The sequence below is a fragment of the Canis aureus genome, chromosome 12 (assembly GCF_053574225.1).
Source record: "Canis aureus isolate CA01 chromosome 12, VMU_Caureus_v.1.0, whole genome shotgun sequence".
Classification (NCBI taxonomy): domain Eukaryota; kingdom Metazoa; phylum Chordata; class Mammalia; order Carnivora; family Canidae; genus Canis; species Canis aureus.
The window spans coordinates 48,819,102-48,837,951 of NC_135622.1; the positions used below are offsets into that span (position 1 = coordinate 48,819,102).

Below are 18,850 nucleotides of genomic sequence, written 5' to 3' on the forward strand. Positions count from 1 at the left end.
CCTACAGAATGGGAGAAGATATTTGCAAATGACATATCAGATAAAGGGCTAGTTTCCAAGATCTATAAAGAACTTATTAAACTCAACACCAAAGAAACAAACAATCCAATCATGAAATGGGCAAAAGACATGAACAGAAATCTCACAGAAGAAGACATAGACATGGCCAACATGCACATGAGAAAATGCTCTGCATCACTTGCCATCAGGGAAATACAAATCAAAACCACAATGAGATACCACCTCACACCAGTGAGAATGGGAAAAATTAACAAGGCAGGAAACAACAAATGTTGGAGAGGATGTGGAGAAAAGGGAACCCTCTTACACTGTTGGTGGGAATGTGAACTGGTGCAGCCACTCTGGAAAACTGTGTGGAGGTTCCTCAAACAGTTAAAAATATACCTGCCCTACGACCCAGCAATTGCACTGTTGGGGATTTACCCCAAAGATACAAATGCAATGAAACGCCGGGACACCTGCACCCCGATGTTTCTAGCAGCAATGGCCACGATAGCCAAACTGTGGAAGGAGCCTCGGTGTCCAACGAAAGATGAATGGATAAAGAAGATGTGGTTTATGTATACAATGGAATATTACTCAGCTATTAGAAATGACAAATACCCACCATTTGCTTCAACGTGGATGGAACTGGAGGGTATTATGCTGAGTGAAGTAAGTCAATTGGAGAAGGACAAACATTATATGTTCTCATTCATTTGGGGAATATAAATAATAGTGAAAGGGAAAATAAGGGAAGGGAGAAGAAATGTGTGGGAAATATCAGAAAGGGAGACAGAACATAAAGACTGCTAACTCTGGGAAACTAACTAGGGGTGGTAGAAGGGGAGGAGGGCGGGGGGTGGGAGTGAATGGGTGACGGGCACTGGGTGTTATTCTGTATGTTAGTAAATTGAACACCAATAAAAAAAAATAAATAAAAAAATAAAAAAAGAAAAAAAAAAATAAGAACAAAATGGAAGAAAAATGAGTAGATTACCAGCCTTACAATTCTGAACTTAAATTATTTTCTGCTAATCTTGCTAATTAATTAATTAATTAATTGATTAATTCATATTTTATGCAATTAAACTTCATTCTAGGAAAAATAATAAACATCTGCTCTTAAATAAAAAAAAAAAAAAAACCTTATATATTTTGTTAGTATAGAAGATTTTCATGTGTGGTTTTAACTATATATGATTTTCACCCTACTCATCAATTTTTGAACCTAACCCACAAAGATGTGACTTCACAGAATTTTTGTTCATTAAATTAGGAAAGCAAATAATTTTCTTTTTTAATGGATACTTACATGATAGACACTTTAGTGCTATAACCTGGGAGTGGAGAGGAATAGAATGGAAACAGTAGTGTGCAGCATCCTGATAAACTTCTCTAGACACAAAAGGAAATTGCATCCCTAATCTCCAAATCTGATTAAATATGAAAGAGATGGGGGTTGGTGAGAAAACTGCACATAATCTTAGGTAACTCTTGAAAGGAAAGCTTCTGAGCTCTATCTACATCATAGGGTTTTTAATTTGTATTCCACATTTTTCTTATAAATATGAACCTGTATATTACTCAAAGTGATTACATTTGGTTATAAACACTGAAAAGACTTGAGCTTTTATTTTTTAATATCTGCTTTATTCAGATGGGAATGAAAATCAGAAATTTCAAACTTGCAAATACCAGCTAGGAAGGATGCAGTAGGGACCCTAGAAATCAATGTTTATCCAGCTGTCTGGTCAAATCCCTATGTAGGCAACTCCCAGAGACCATTTTCTGCCTCCAGTCACTCCCATTCCTAACAGGTTCTAAACTCAGGTTTGTTTATTTTCATTCTGAATTCTTTTTACTCATGGCTTGTTCAGATGTGTTTTTTTTTTTTAATTCTCATCTGAAATTGTTCTACTTATCTTTGATGATTGATTTCCAACTTGATTTCATTCATTCGGTCCATCTCAAATATTAAGCACCTACTATGTACCAGATACGATTCTAGGCATTGAACAGACAACTGTGGGCAAAAATCTCTGTGACATCCTATTACATTGAATTATATGAAACTGATACTTTTGTAGGTCAAAATGGTCAAGTATCAACAATCTCATGTGGTTCAGCCCATGTTGAGAAGACAGAAAATAAACATAATTATAAGAACCTTGATAGTTATGTTAGAATCTCTTCTGAGGTTAGAGCCCTTGATACTGCCCTCTTATTACACTCACCATTTTGAATGGACTCTTCACTTTACCTCCTGTCCTTGCCTTGAAAACTGAAACTCCTAGTGCCCAGGAGTCAGCAAAAAGGTTCAGAAAAAAAAAAAAAAAAAGCCTCCTTCAACGATTTCCCTGCCCTCTAGCTTCTGCTTCTACTGAGTTTTTAGTCTATGATAAATCCTAACTTTCATACTAGCTCAATGTGGGTTTAAAGACTACTTAACGTTCTTTATTCAAGAGCATTAGTTATTTTTAATAGGAGTTTACACACACACACACAAAAACCTGGATCATTTAATAACATCTGAAATAAAATAAGCCATTAGTGAGTATTTGGGAGCATTTTCTTTATCTTACTACCCTCAGTATAATCACAACCTGATAAGCTGGAATTGGCTCAGTTCTGATGCTTATGGCTTTTAGTGGTTTTCCTCTAACAGAATTGTGAAATAAAACTCTCCTGAGATTTTAGGCACTTCTATGACCTATTGGTGTACAAAGCTCTATGAACCTTCTGAGATTTACAAACGTCCATATACTGCCTAGGGGAAATTGTGTCTAGTACCAAGAGGCATCCTGATAATGGAAGAAAATGGAAAATATGGCTTCATAGAATTAACAGATATTTAAAGCCCCACACAGGACTGAAACAGTGGGAAAAAAGACTTGAAGCTGGAGACAAGTATGTCTCTACTTATCAATATGTTAGCTTTGATACAGTATTATCTACCTGATTCTCAGTTTCCCACAGAAAAAAATGAGGCTCCACCTTATAGACTGGTGAGAGAACATAAAAGCATAAGTAGAAAGTATAATTGCTTTATGATATACTATAGATTTGCTAGTTGAATTTAAATAAAAATGGAAAAAAGAAAGTATAAGTGCTTTATAAAATTATATGATATAAGGAAGGGCAATTTTTCAAAATGAGGAAACAAAATTAAAACAAAAAAAGAACAAAAAACCAAATTTATCCCAAGAATTAAAGGCAAAGTTACCAGATGGCTAGATAGAGGATTTCTAGACAGTTTTAGGGAAGGGAAGATCAGTGCATTTCAGCATGAATTCACTAAGAACAGCCTAGAACCTATATTTATACACTGTTGGTGTTTCAGGATTTATAATGTACCATGGCAAAATGGGAACATGACAAATGGAAAGAACACTGGTTTACTAACAGGTCAGCTGGAGTTCACATCCTGACTCCACCACCTCCTAACAGTATGAGCCTGGGCAAGTTAAAGGATTTATCAGAACCTTTGTTCCTTATCTGTTAACAGGTAATAAAAGCACATATGTATTAAACACACTCAAATTCATAACGTGTCTGCATACATAAGGGGCTGTATAGCAATAAATTCCTTACTCCATTGCATACATTATCACAGGTAGTCCTCATGTCAACCTTATAAGTTGGATTTTGTCTTTCTTATCTTAAAGATGAAGAAACTGGCCTGTTTCAGAAAGCATAGGCATAAGTAGCAAAATTATAGCAAAAACCTAGCTCATTTCCAATACTGGCTCAGGTATTTCCACTACACTACTATTGTCTCCAATGTAACAGATCCAGGCCAGTATGGGCTAGTAGGAGTGAGGGAAGACCATTTAAAAGAGTAACCAGCTTTCACCCTTGAGCAGTTGAAAGTACATAGGCTGCCTGAAGTGCCATCCAGATATTTAGATGATGGACCCCTGACCTCAAAGGTATAGACTACTGGCCTGAAGTCATCTTATACGTAGGATTTATTTGTTGCTCTCTGGCACACATGTTTCTCACCAACATAGTTTGGGTTATTGCTATATTTAACACACCAGGTTCAAACAGTATGATATTGTCAATGCACTGAACCAGCATGATCTGCTGGAGAATTAGATTATGACATATGGCTGGAGAGCTGAATGAGGTAGTATCATGAAGGTATGCTATTGGCCTCACTAGATGGAAGCCAAAGAATTTTTAATGATTCAATAACAAGTATAGAGAAAAGGGCATTTTCCTGATCAACAGCTATATATTAGGGACAAGGAATGTGCTGATTTGCTCTAGGAATGAAACTACATTGGGAACAGCAGCTGTAATTAGAGTCACTACCTGATTGAGTGTATGATAATCCACTGTTGGTCCCCAAGATCCATCCATCTTCTGGAAAGCCAAAGAAACAAGCTGAATGAAGATCTGGTAAGATGAACACATCCTACCATCTCTCAGGTCCTTGGTAATGGCAGTAATCTCTGAAATCTCTCCAGAAATGCATTATGCTTTAAATCGGGAAGCTATACAGTATTGTTTCTCCCTTAGCCAGAGCTTACAGAACTTACAAAATCAAGGGTTTTGAAAATGAGAGTGGCTCCTTTCATTGATACTCCCAGTGAGCCACAAGAGAAAGTTTTGCTTTATTCCCACTTTGGCCTTTTCTTGTCTATAATACCTAGCTCCCAAGGAAAGATGCTTCCAACAGAGGATGCAACAATGCTTTACTGACAGTGGTAGTTGAGCCAGCCACCAACCACTTTGAGCTCCTCCTGGCCGTAATTCAACTGGTAAAGAAGGGAGTTACTGTACTGACGGGGATACTGAGGTCTCCAAGATAATACAGAGTTGCTACCACATATTGTAAGTAAAGAAGAGTTCATCCATGATTTACAAAAAAAAAAAAAAGAGTTCCTAGGGCATCTATTAACACCAGGTCCTGCCATTAAAGTTAATGGAAAATTTCAACAACTCAATGCAGGCAGTTAATTCAATACCCCAGAACCTTCAGGAATAAAGGTTTGGGTCACCCCATCTGACAAGGAACCAAAACCAGCAGATGTACTTTGTTGAGGTACAGGAAATGCAAATACAGAATATGTAGTAGAAAAAGGTAGTTAAAAATACCAGCTATAAACCATGTGCCCTGTTGCAGAAATAAGGATCATCATGATTTTAGTACTTCTTCATTATTTTAATATAAATGTTTCAGTACATATTAACCAACTTTTTTTCCTCTTCATTTCTCTCATTCCCCCATTATCTAACATAAGATATGATAACGGTAGTTAAGTTTATCTTAGTACCTAAATTACAAGATATCAAAGGGAGAATGTGATTCAGCAAGAAGAGGATTACACCGTACCCAAAGATGAATAAAAAGAATTTGTATTCACTTTTGGAAAGAGGATGTGTTCTCAGTTGTACAAGGAATAGATGCATTATGTTAAGCTGAAACATGGTCTATCAATTGTATTTATTTAGAAAGTAAGGACAGTTAAAAGCTGTATATACTGATGACACGCTGAGATGGTGTGTCATTTAGCTAAGCTAAAACTATGTTTCCCGGAATTCCCTTTCCTGCATAGCTTCAGAATAGTCTGGGCTAAAGAAGAAATCTGCAAAGAGATTTGGAAAGCAGCATAAAGCAGTAGACAGAAGAAGGTCAGCACTGGCAGCTGTTGTGGCTCATGCACAGCGTTGCTGATCTGTGGGTTCACCTGGCTGCCATGGGGCAGTGGCCAGATCCCAGTAACTCCAACTCCCACCATGTCTCCCCCTGCAGTTTCTGACTCTTGAGCCAGGTGTGTGTTTATCTCTGTGAGGAAGGTGCCAGCTTCTCCTGCAGGTTACCTATATCATCAAAGATAGAGTACTGGAGGTAATGAGAGATTGATGTGTGTTCTAGCCCATTCTGTGGGCTCCAGGACATTCTCACGGGTTCTCATTTGTCCTTGTTCTTCTCTATTTAATACCCATATTTTCTTCCCAACTGACTATCCTGCTGCTTCAGGCCCTAGAAATATACACAGAAGTAACAGCCTTTCATACTGTTTATTCTACAACTGTACAGTTCAAATCTCTGCAACAAATCCTTTTATATGTAATTATATATATAAACCATTTCTGATGTTTCTGCTCTGATTTGCCCTAACTGAAGAGTACAAAGATGGAAATGGCAAAGCTACAACTCCCATCTAGCTCATTTCTAATGCTGATTCAGGGTACTTTCCACTAAATGATTGCTGCTTCTACCATAATAATTCAAGACCATATAACTGGAGGTCATTGGTGGTTTAAAACAGCATGCTGGCCATCATCCTCCCTCTTGGGAAAATGGGAGAGGGATAGGCTGCATGAAGAGCTTAGAGATATTGAGATGATTGAATACCTGGTGCAAAGGTGCAGATTAATGAACTGAAGTCAGCCTGCAGAAGAGGTCCCTGGGAGCAAGTCCCATCCCAGGAGCTAACTTCAACTTTGGCCCAGTCAGCACTTTTAGCTATAAATTGCTTAATAAAGACAGAAGGTGTGTTGATCAAATTTTCAGATGACACAGGGCTGGGCCAGCTAGCAAATATGCTGAGTGACAGAATCAAGAATCCAAAAGATTTGACAGGATGAATAATGAGTCACAGCTAACAAGATGGAATTTAACAGGATGGATATCAAGTTTTACTTTCCACAGCCCTGCCCTGGATAATGTAGGTGCCAACACCCCCCCTACATTACAGGCTTGGGCAGGGCTATTACCTGAGCTCAGTGTGGGGGAAAAAAAACACATGATGCTGATGAGAGAGAAGTCTGCTTCAAGAGAATGCCCCTGAGTTCAAAAATCATCTTCAGAGACTTAGACAGACTTGGGTTAATAACAGCCTTTATGAAAAAGACATTGAGCTCAATACTAATCACCACTGTGACTAGGTTAAAGGATTCATTAGTTACTTAGGCTTCATTATTCAAAGTATGGTGTTCCGATACAGACTGAAGATAGTCTTAAAACTCTGCCCCCCTCAAAACCACATAGCTGAGATTTGGGATACAATCCTGCAGGGCACACCTTAGTTACAAACTAGAATGTGACTAATATGGTAAAGATATATATTGAAAGTCATATGAAGAACCTATCAAGGAGAGTGATCATGAGACTTGGTTCCAAATAATTTAAGAGTTTTCACATAGGGGAAAAATAGAATTTTATTTATACTTCTAGAAGACAGATGGATAGAAACTACAGAAAGGGACACTTTGATCACTATGAAGAATAAGAAAATAATGGTTAAGTCAGGCTCTGGATCCAAACAACTGAGGTTACAGCTCATAATACACTCTCCAAGCCATTTGACTTGGGCAAATTACTTGATTTCTTGGCTTCAGCTTTCTCATTGATAAAATAGGAAAGACAAGAATGTCCCCCTCATACATTTGTTATGGGGATTAATTAAGCAAAAACAAATAGTATTTATCTCACCTAGATTGTTTTGAGTATTAAATGGTGCAACACACTTAAAAAGCATCGAGAAGAGTGACATGATCAAAGACCAATAAATATTCACGCCAGTCTTACTATTATAAGAAAGTATATTCTGATGCTTAGAGCTATCCCCACATAGAATGCCCTGGAATGTAAGGTATCTTGAGTCTGAATGTGCTTAAACTAAAACAGGGATATCTTATAGTGGTATTTCTCAAACTTTCATGTACATATGAATCCTCTCAATATCTTATTAAAATGTGAGTTCTGACTCAGCAGGTCTGGATTGGGGCCTGAGTGTCTGCATTTCTAACAAGCTCTCCGGCAAGCTAGGGCTACTGTAGTTAGCACACTCTGAGTAGAAAGACTGGAAAACTCTTCCACTAGATGGGAAGGAAAGGTCCTTTCTATTCTAAAACATTCACCCTTTGTGATGTTATCAATCTGAGAACAATAACAATATTGAAGCTACATTATAACTGAGTAATCTAGAGCAAACAACTTAACCTCACACCTTGTTTTGATGTATTCTGCAAAGCACTTTTTAAGAAATGAGTAATTTTTACATCAAAATCCAAACTCCTCAGATGGAAGCTCATCTACTTCAGCAGAGGATTTCATTTCCTAATTGGCTAAACATCTGTTCCAGTTCTGAGCACAGATTTATCTTTATCAAACACTGATTGGTCTTTGGCTCCTGCCAGCTGCTTTGTCCTAGTGTGATGGGGAACAAAGCAGGGCAGCTGTGTGATGTCAGGAAGCCTCAGGAGGAAGGCAAAGAAGGGCCAGAGAAGCAGAAAAGAAACACTCACAAGCTACTGACAGGAGAAAAGCAATAGCAAACTCCACGGGCTTCAAGGCTGGATAGAACCAGATCTGATGCAGGAGGACCATTAGGGGTCAGCTGACCCATTCTTTTCACTTTTCACGTAGTGAAACAAAGTTTCTGTGACCGGCTCCAACTTTCTAAAAGTAATACATGGAAGGAGCATCAGTACTGGAAACCAGGCCCCACAGTTCCGAGACCAGTGCTCATTCTGCTCACCCTGCCTGCCTCCCATCTCCTCCTGGGACTCCTGCCCCAGCAATGTTGCTTGGTCTACTCATGGTTTCCTTCCATGATTCAATTGCCCTCTAGGATAAGGAGGTTGAGGAAGATTCTGAGAATACAGGTTAGAGAGCACAGAGTTGTTTTTCACTCAAGTTAATTTCTTAGGATGAAACTGCTCCAAAAAATCTGAAAAGTATTGCCCTATCATTTACATTGTTCTCTGTCCCTACTCTAAGAATATATTAAACAGCAAATGTAATGCAAAAGCCTATGACTCTGACAAGTTTTCAATGGCCAAGAGGCCAGAGTCAAGCACTGGTTCCCAATATTTACCCCCTAAAGATGTCTCAGCTCTCTCTTAACTCCTCTTTCATTCATGAATTTCCCTCATTGAAATAATGGTAGAATCAAAAGGGGAGACACTTGCTTTCCTTTCTGTGAAAATCAGGGTGGGGAAACTCAGAAGCTTTGTCCAGGAGAGGAGGGAACTTGAAAAGCCACATGGAGGGGCGCCTGGTGGCTCGGTGGTTGAACATCTGCCTTCGGCTCAGGTTGTGATCCTGGGGTCTTGGGATCGAGTCCCACATGAAACTCCCCATAGGGAGCCTTCTTCGCCCTCTGCCTATATCTCTGCCTCTCTCTGTGTGTCTCTCACAAATAAATAAATAAATCTTTTTAAAAATCTTTAAAAAAAAGAAAAGCCACATGGAATTACTTCAAACCCCCAAACCCTCCTTTCTCCCGATTCTTATATATCTTTAGAGTAATTAAGAGCTCAGCCATTCTTGACAGAGGACTAAAAGTCATTAATTCATACTAACATGGAAATAACTAGCACCAGAGCTTCTCCTGAGTGGCTAGGTTTTAGAGTGGTCTCCACTTAACTGCTAAGCCTCTTCTCTTACCTGGGGGAGGTTGTCTGTTTCGATTTTCTACGATTCTTTGATCACCTGTAAGTGGAGTTTTCTCACTCTTGACCTCCAGCATCCTGTGCAGCAGTTTATTATAAAATGTCATCTCTGTATATGACCTAAGCATGCTCTACCACATTGGCTCTATTTCTCTCTTTATAAATTTGCTGAAAATCATAACAGTATTAACCACCTATCACTTAAACAAGAGAAGATGCATTATTTCTTGCCATAAACACACTTGTAGCAACAGATATATACACATCAGTAAAAAGAAAACTCCAACTACTGCTCTTGAGAGACTTCCAGGATCATGCATTTATTTGTCCCTGATACACAGCATTGATGATCCAACCTCTAGCGTGCAGCCAAAATCAGGAATTCAGGAACTGCTACTCAATGGTGAAGTGACATATGGTTCTCTGTACTTAGTTATTTGGGTAATTTTTCACTGTTTATATAAAATAAAAGGCTGTCATTTGTTTATAAATCTACCCAGATATACATGAGTAGGTAGCAAAGACAACTACAGGCAGCAGGAATAGCGTTTTACCTAGGCATTGAAAACCAGAAAGGGTCTTGGAGGGAACTATACATTACTCATCTTTGCCTTTTGCTGAGACGTTTCTCCAACATTACTTTAGGTTAAAAACCACTTCCATGTTTAGACCAATGAATAGAAGTGGGAGAGTAAACATTTGAGCCTACAAGTTGTAACAGCAAATGTGTTAAGCATTTGAAACAGATTGTGTTGGCTATACAAACACAACCTAGCAAGTCCTGCTGCCAAACTGCAGTCCTCTGTTTATCAGCTCTCTTTGGACCTCAATGTCCACAACAGTAGGCAGTAACAGGGCCAGTGTCAGAATAAGTTCCCAGAGAGAGGAGAGATTCACATAGTTGATTTTAAAGGACTAAAGCTTTCCTCAGTATTTAGGCATTCCTTATGGGTATTTTTTAGGAAGCCTTGGTATCTTTCTTCCTGTCTTAGGGAGGCCAAGTCTTATAGGGCGACAGCAGGAAGGAAGACTATATCGAATGATCTATGTGAAATGGCCACTATCGGTTTGCTTGTAGCTATAATGTTAGAACTGAGAGCCCTCTTATCCATATTTGCATGCAATTTTCTGAGTTTGCTTTAATGGATATGACATTTCATTAATTCTGGTTGTGTACTCAAGCCAAAACACATGCAGTTTAGTTCCATTTACTGACAAAAAATAGAAGCTCAAAAATTCTAAGTCAGAGTAATAACTGAAGGTGTGTAATTACTCATTACCCAATCAGCTACCAGGTTCAGGGGGCAAGAATGGTTTGGAGATAAATTGCAACTTTTGTGAGTGAATCTGACAGGCTGGGTTAGTAGGTGTGTTTCTTTTGATTAATGACACAAGGAAGAAAGGTTTAGGAAAGGTGTTTCCACTGATTCTGCTACTTCTAGGCTGACCCTTAAAATGTTTCTACCAGTTACCAAGGAAAACATAAATTATAGTGAGCAAAATGTGAATTTTGTAAAAACATACAAAAATGTTACATCTGTAACTTCTCTGTTATAATTTAAAATAAACTCAAAATAATAAGTCCTAGGATATGCCAGAATGGGTCATTTGGCTACAGATCTCAAATTTTTCAGAAAATTCACTTATTTAAATGGAGAAAAAACAAATATAATTAGAGTTATTTATTATGGTCAATTACACAGGAGTTTGAACACATTGCAGTTACTACACAGGTTTTGACATCCTTTAATATTTTCCAACAGATCAGATTTCTGGATATAGAGCATATTTTTGCCTGGTTACTCATGAAATGGGTCCAAAAGATCCCTTTCCAGGTCCCTGCCCTTCATGAGCTTCCTACTTAAAGGAAGATAAACACATACACACACACACACACACACACACACACACACACAAAAGAGCATAATCCCATAGTATCCAATGAACTGACATAGTAAGGGGCACAGATAGTGCTGAGAAACAAAGAAATCTTTTGATCTTGAAATTGTTTCAGAGAATTTCACAAAGTCCCCTACCTGGGGCTTGAAGGATAAGCTGAAATGGGTTCCAGAAAGAAAACAGTTTGACCAGGATGGTGGCAGAAATGATCATAATTTGGGGATGGTAATTATAACAGTAAGGAAATAGTAAGAAAATGCTTCTTCATACAGATCAGGTGGGGTCCTACTGAAGGGTGGAGGGAGAGATGGAAGGAGATTCTGATGTGAAGACCATTAGTTTAATGCAGAGCCATCAGAGTGTTGACTACATGGACTGATATCCTACATGGTCTTTCAGAAACGCTGTCCCCAATCACTCTTCATTAAGGATTGGAGTGAAGGAAAAACAGAGTCATAAAGATTTGTCATGTGTTTGTGATAGCTGGGAGATGATGGCACCCTGAACTAGAAGGGTAGCAAAGGCAAAAGAGAACTGGAAGCAAGAAGCAATAAAAAGATTTGTCAGGACTTGGGGACTGGATAGGTATTTGATGTGAAGAAGGGAAATGATACAGATGACTCTAGTTGTTCAGCCTGACCAGAAAGTCAGGAAAAAAGAATCAGCTTTAAGGTAAGAAAATGAATTCTTGGCAGGAAGATATGCTGTAGAGAATGGAAAGTATAGGGTGGATATGCAAACAGAAATCTGAAGCAGGAAGCTGTGGATGTTGGTCTGGAGCAGAAGTGAGCATCCACATCTAGGTCTGGGGTATAGAAAATGATTAACTGAGACTAAAGTCCAGCACCAGGTACACTTCCCCCAGTGCTATTGCTGAAGTAAGTCCTACATATATTCTGCATGGTGGGAGCTCATTCTTCAATCCTTCCTTACTATGCAACTCTTGTCCTGATCAAACACAGGACTGGTAACCAGGAAGGATGTCAGTACCCAATTGTTTTTTTCTTCCTCTAAAGATTTTTTATTTATTTATTTATTTATTTATTTATTTATTTATTTGGCAGAGAGAGAGAGAGGGAGGGAGAACACAAGCCAGGGGAGTGGCAGAGGAAGAGGGAGAAGCAGGCTCCCCATTGAACAGGGAGCCTGATATAGGGTTTGATCCCAGAACCCTGGAATCAGGACCTGAGCCAAAGGCAGATGTTTACCTAACTGAGCCATCCCAATTCCCCCAATATCCATATGTTTATGGAGGACTAGAAGAGCTATGTGTAAAGGCAAAGTGTCTCAGTCCATTAAGGCTGCATAAAAAATGCACCATACACTAGCTGACTTATAAACAACAAAATTTTCTTTCTCACAATTCTGGAGGCTAGAAAGTCTGATACCATCATTCCAACGCACTCTGTGTCTAAGGACAGCCCACTTCCTCATTGATGGCCATCTTCTCACTGTAATATTGCAAGGCATAAGGGAAAAGAGAGCTCTCTGGGGCCTCTTTTATAATGGCACTAACCCCGCCTACCTCCCAAGGGCCCCACTTCCTAATATCATCTTGGAGGGGTAGATTTCAACATATGAATTTGGGGACACACAAACATCCAGTCTATGGCAGAAAGAGTCCTATTAATATTCTGTTGAGGAACTTTAGCAGTTTGCTTGCTGGGGCAAAGGCTGGTTTAGGAGTCACTACAGTAGCATGTGATGAAAATAATCATGAAATTTGAGAGTCAAAGGACCCTGGGAGAGTATCTAGTAGGGTGGTTTTAAAACTTTTTACTGTGGAAATGTTTCTTAAGAGTGAAAATTTATGATCTAAAATGAGTCTCTTATAAGTGGCATATAGATGGGTCTTGGTTTTTTTGTTTGTTTGTTTGTTTATCCATGCTGATACCCTTTGTCTTTTGACTGACAGTAAGGGAGTGAAGAACCATTTATCATACTAATGTACATCAAAAGAATACTGGAGTTGCCATCCTTATATCAGACAAACTAGATATTAAGCTGAAGACTTTAATAAGAGATGAAGAAGAAAACTACATCATAATAAAGGGATCTTCCCAACAAAGAAGATCTAACAATTGTAAATATTTATGCCCCTAACATGGGATCAGCCAAATATATAAATCAATTAATAACAAAATTAAAGAAACTCATTGATATAATACATAATAGTAGGGGACTATAACACCCCACTAACAGCAATGGACAGATCATCTAAGCAGAAGATTAAGAAGGAAACAGGAGCTTTGAATGACACACCAAACCACATGGACTTAACATATATTCAGAGGATTTCATCTTAAAACAGCAGAACAAATATTATTTTCAAGTTTACATGGAATATACTCCAGAATAGATCACATATTGGGTGACAAATCAGGTCTGAACTGTTACAAAAATATTGAGATCATACCATGCATATTTTTCAGACCACAATGCTATGACACTTGAATCACAAGAAAAAAAATGTGGAAGGACCACAAATACATGGAGATTAAAGAGCATCCTACTAAAGAATGAGTGGATCATTCTTCAAAAAAATTAAAGAAGAATTTTAAAAATACATGGAATCAAATGAAAATGAAAACACAACAGTTCAAAACTTCTGGGATGAGCAAAGGTGGTCTTAAAAGGGAAGTATGCAGCAATACAGGCCTTCCTCAAGAAGCAAGAAATGTCTCAAATATACAACCCAACTTTAAACCTAAAGGATATAGAAGAAGAATGGCAAATAAAGCCTAAATCCAGCAGGAGAAATAATAAAGATTAGGGCAGAAATCAGTGATATAGAAATTAAGGAAACAAAAGGACAGATAAATAAAACTAGGATCTGGTTCTTTGAAAGAATTAACAAGATTCATAAACTCCTAACCAGACTTATCAAAAAGAAAAGAGAAAGGACTCAGATAAATAAAATCATGAATGAAAGAAGAGAAATCACAGCCAACACTGAAGAAATACAATTACAGAAGAATATTATGAGCAATTATATGCCAACAAATTAGTCAATCTAGAAGAAATACATCAATTCCTAGAAATACATAAACTACCAAAACTGCAACAAAAAGAAATAGAAACCTGAATAGACCCATAACCAGCAAAGAAATTGAATTAATAATCAAAAATCTTCCAAAAAAGCAATAGTCCAGTCCAAAAAAGAAGTCCAATAGCTTCTCAGGGGAATTTTACCACACATTTAAAGAAGAATTAACCTACTCTTCTGAGAATATAAATGGAAGGAAAACTTTCAAACTCATTCTATGAGGCCAGCATTACCTTGATCCCCAAACCAGACAAAGATCCCATTAAAAAGAAGAATTAAAGACCAATATCCCTGATGAACATGGATGTGAAAATTCTAACTCAGATATGGATAATAGGATCCAACATTCATTAAAAGGATTATTCACCAAGACTAAGTAGAATTTATTCCTGGCTGTAATGGTGGTTTAACATCCACAAATCAATCAACGTGATATACCATATTAACAAAAGAAAGGATTAGATTCATATGATCCTCTCAATAGATGCAGAAAAAGCATTTGGCAAAGTACATTATTTTTTCTTTATAAAAACCCTCCACGATGTACAGTTAGAGGGAACATATCTCAACATCATAAAAACCATATACAAAAGACCCACAGTGAAAATCATCCTCAACAGGGAAAAACTGAGAGCTTTTCCTCTAAGGTCAGGAACACGACAAGGATGTCCACTCTCATCACTATTGTTCAACATAGAATTCAAAGTCCTAGTTCAGCAATCAGATAACAAAAAGAAATAAAAGGCAACTAAATTGGCAAAGAAGAAGTCAAACTTCCACTCTTTGCAGACATGATACTCTATGTAGAAAACCTAAAAGAGTCCATCAAAAAAATTGCTAGAACTGATACAGGAATTCAGCAAAGTCACAGGATATAAAATCAATGCACAGAAGTCTGTTGCGTTTCTATATGCTAACAATGAAGGAGCAGAAAGAGAAATCAACGAATCAACCTAGTTTACAATTGTACCAAAAACCATAAGATACTTAGGAATAAACCTAATAAAAGAGGTAAATAATCTGTACTCTGAAAACTATAGAATACTTATGAAAGAAATTGTAAAAGACACAGAGAAATGGAAAAACATTCCATGCTCATGAATTAGAAGAATAAATAATGTTAAAATGTCTATACTACCCAAAGCAATGTATGCATTCAATGAAATTCCTATCAAAATACTACTAGCAGTCTTCACAGTGCAGGAGCAAAAAATTCTAAAATTTGTATGGAACCAGAAAAGGCCCCAAATAGCCAAAGGGATGTTGAAAAAGAAAACCAGAAGTAGAGGCATCACAATTCCAGACTGCAAGCTCTACTACAAAGCTATAATCATCAAGGTAGTACAGTACTGGCACAAAAACAGACACAAAGATCAATAGAACAGAATCCAGAACCCGAAAATGGACCCGCAACTTTATGGTCAACTAATCTTCAACAGAGCAGGAAAGAATATCCAATGAGAAAAAAGACAGCCTCTTCAACAAATGCTACTGGGAAAACTGGACAGCCACATGAAGAATGAAAGTGGACCACTTTCTTAAACCATATACAAATATAAATTCAAAATGAATGAAAGACCTAAATGTGAAACAGGAATCCATCAAAATCCTAGAGGAAAACACAGGCAGCAACCTCTCTGACATAGGCCACAGCAACTTCTTACTAGACATGTCTCCAGAGGCAAGGGGAATGAAAGCAAAAATGGACTACTGGGACTTCATCAGGATAAAAAGCTTTTGCACAGCAAAGGAAATAATTAACAAAACTAAAAGTCAACCTATAGAATGGGGGAAGATATTCACAAATGACATATCCGATAAAGGGCTAGCATCCAAACTTGATAAAGAAGTTATCAAACTCAACACCCAAAAACTAAATCTGTTCAGGAAACGATCAGAAGATATGGACAGACATTTCTCCAAAGAAGACATAGAAATCTCCAAGAGATACATGAAAAAAACGCCTCACATCACATGGCATCAGGGAAATACAAATCGAAACCAAAATGACATACCACCTCACATGGGTTACAATGGTTAAAATGAACAACTCAGGAAACAACAGATGTTGGTGAGGATGTGGAGAAAGGGGAACACTCTTACACTGTTGGTGGGAACACAAACTGGTGCAGCCACTCTGGAAAATAGTATGGAGGTTCCTCAGAAAGTTAAAAACAGAACTACCCTATGACCCAGTGATTCAAAGGGGCACAGGTACTACAATATTTATAGAAGCAATGTCCACAATAGCCAAAATACAGAAACAGGGATCCTTGGGTGCCTCAGCAGTTTAGCACCTGCCTTGGGCCCAGGGCATGATCCTGGAGTCCTGGGATTGAGTCGCACATTGGGCTCCCTGCATGGAGCCTGCTTCCCCTTCTACCTTTGTCTCTGCCTCTCTTTCTCTCTCTCTCTCTCTCTCTCTCTGCCTTTCATGAATAAATAAATAAAAATCTTAAAAAAGGGATCCCTGGGTGGCGCAGCAGTTTGGCGCCTGCCTTTGGCCCAGGGCGTGATCCTGGAGACCCGGGATCGAATCCCATATCGGGCTCCCGGTGCATGGAGCCTGCTTCTCCCTCTGCCTGTGTCTCTGCCTCTCTCTCTCTCTCTCTCTGTATCTGTCATAAATAAATAAAATATTTAAAAAAAAATCTTAAAAAAAAAAACAGAAACAGCCCAGAAGCAATGGTGTATGTGTATATGTGATATGTGTATATAATGAAATATTACTCAGCCATCAAAAATAATTATGTCTTGCCATTTGCAACAATGTGGTTAGAACTAGAGAGTATTATGCTAAGTGAAGTCAGTCAGAGAAAGACAAATACCATATGATTTCATTTCTATGTGGAACTTAAGAAACAAAACAGATGAACATAGGGGAAGGGAAGGAAAAACAAAATAAGATAAAAAGAGAGGGAGACAAACCATAAACTCTTAACTATAGGGAATAAACTGAGGGCTGCTGAAGGGGAGGTGGGTGGGAGGATGAAGTAACTGGGAGGATGGGCATTAAAGAGGGCACTTGATGCAGTTAGCACTGGGTGTTATAGGCAACTGATAAATCACTAAATTCTACCCCTGGAGCTAATAATGCACTACATATTAATTAAATTGAATTTAAATAAAACATTTAAAAATGAATAAAAATAAAAATGAAAACTTAAATGGAATGTAAACAGCTAAGCTATCTCATGGGGGAATTGGGAGTAGAATCTACAGAAATCCAGGAGATACCTTCAAGAATTTTGTGCTACACTAGTTGCCTTATTATATACATTTTGGTACTGAGGCCCAGATCAGGGTGCCCCAAAAACAGCTAAGTTGGGACTGTGACATAGGGCTACAGGAGCCCAGATCAGGATTGCTATGCTGCTCTAGGGAAAGAGAAATAGTCCCAGTTCTATTCTATATTATATCATCCATTGTTGAAAGTATCCTCATAAAATCAATAAAAGTACACACTGTATCTTTACCCAGCATCCACCCCTACACACACATATACAAAATGGGCCCATCTTCAGGGATTAGGGAGAAGCTGTGAAGAGGAAGCAACAGGTAAGGGCAGCAGGTCTATAGTTCAAGCCTACCTCCAGCGCCAGACCAAATGAAGCCAACATTTACAGAATTCTCAGGCTGCTCCAGGCAGGGGCCACACCTCCTTTTCTTTCCTTAACTCGAGCAGGTAGTTCAGCATTTAACTAACCCCTAAGTAGCCTTTGCACATTTCACAAAAGATCCCACCATGCAGAATACCTGCTCCAAATTTCATCCCCACAAAGTATTCTACAGAGCTAATGCTACACAGCTCTAGCTTCAGGGACAGGTTGCCTAGGGCCTTATCCCACTTTGAGAAGAAAGCAAGAGTCTAATTTGCTGTGAACTGTCATGAGCAATAAAATGTTCATTAACTTTAATTGTAAACACTTTAAGTCCCAATAATTGTAATGAAAGGATAAATTGAAAAATCAAGAGTTAAGTACCCTTTAAAATTTCATATCTTCTATATTCACCTGCTGTCTTAAACCAGACATAGTCAAATTAAACAGTACACTGGCTGAATGCCCTCCCCAATTCCACCAGATAAAACCTTACCTGTCTTTGAAGGCCTTGCTCAGCTTCTCTGATCCTCCTCAGCTGCAAGGAATCTACCCACCTATGGTACCCCAAAGTACTTTTCTCGTATTCCTGATAATGGCACTTCTTTTGATAAAATTTCTTATTTGTCCCAAGCATACTGAGTTATTTGCCACTTAGTATCGCATCTTGAGCGTCCCTATCATTTCAGCCTCAGAAGTAGTGTTTCCTGCCCAAGAATTCTCCAAGATAATTGTAGGTGGATTGAATCAGTGGTTTAAATCTTTTTGAAAAGCCAGTGAAAATTCATTATCAGAAACTCAAAGATGCATTAATTTGTTTAGCCTATATCTGCAATCGGGTTATACATCATATTGACAATTCTAATATAACATACATCATTTTGCTATGCAA

General features: G+C 38.2%; 1 protein-coding gene across 11 annotated transcripts in view; it reads right to left on the bottom strand.

Annotated features, from left to right (window-relative positions):
* Positions 1-18,850, bottom strand: part of TDRD15 (tudor domain containing 15) — a 248,681-nt gene that overhangs the window by 20,119 nt on the left and 209,712 nt on the right. For 7 of the 11 annotated variants that reach the window (XM_077843990.1, XM_077843989.1, XM_077843985.1 and 4 more), the window contains one exon: positions 1,149-1,436. The exons of the other annotated variants lie outside the window; for them this stretch is intronic. The gene's annotated coding sequence lies outside the window, so the exon portion shown is untranslated. The remainder of the gene's footprint in view (positions 1-1,148; positions 1,437-18,850) is intronic. 11 annotated transcript variants of the gene reach the window in all.